General features: G+C 33.8%; 1 protein-coding gene across 1 annotated transcript in view; it reads left to right on the top strand.

Moving 5' to 3' along the window:
• Wdr19 (WD repeat domain 19) overlaps positions 1-523 on the top strand; it is an 87,434-nt gene that overhangs the window by 13,347 nt on the left and 73,564 nt on the right. The window lies entirely within an intron of this gene.

The raw sequence follows: 523 nt of genomic DNA on the forward strand, positions 1-523 counted from the left end.
AAATGGAATAAGAAGCAAAATCCAGCAATATGTTGTATACAAGAAACACACCTAGTGCAAAAAGAAGCCCATAGACTGAAAGTGAAAAGATAGAAAACAATTCTCCATGTGAAAGGAGCCCAGAAAAAAACAGGGGTAGCAATCTTATTTGCAGACAAAGCAAATTTCAAACCAAAACTGATTGTAGTATTATTGATGTAGGATGGTACTGTATCATACCTCTATGAATGTAAAATATCTTGTACTTGCTTTGTGATACATAGTAGTGACCATGCTTTATCAGAGCTATTTTTAAAGATACTACTCTAGAATGTTCTCTTTCCAGAAGATGATTAAGATGCTAATAAAAGAAATGGTGCCCGTTACCACAACAGCAACAGAACTTTGCTGTTTTCTGGATATTATTCTTTTCTTTGTTTTGTTTGTTTGTTTGGTGGGTTGGTTTTTTTTAATGGAATATGCTGAATGTCTATAATTTTGTTCGGTTGACTGCAGAACCTGGAAAAGTTGTTGTTGCTATCAA

This window comes from Fukomys damarensis, unplaced genomic scaffold, assembly GCF_012274545.1.
Source record: "Fukomys damarensis isolate Sample0158 unplaced genomic scaffold, DMR_v1.0_HiC HiC_scaffold_35, whole genome shotgun sequence".
NCBI lineage: Eukaryota > Metazoa > Chordata > Mammalia > Rodentia > Bathyergidae > Fukomys > Fukomys damarensis.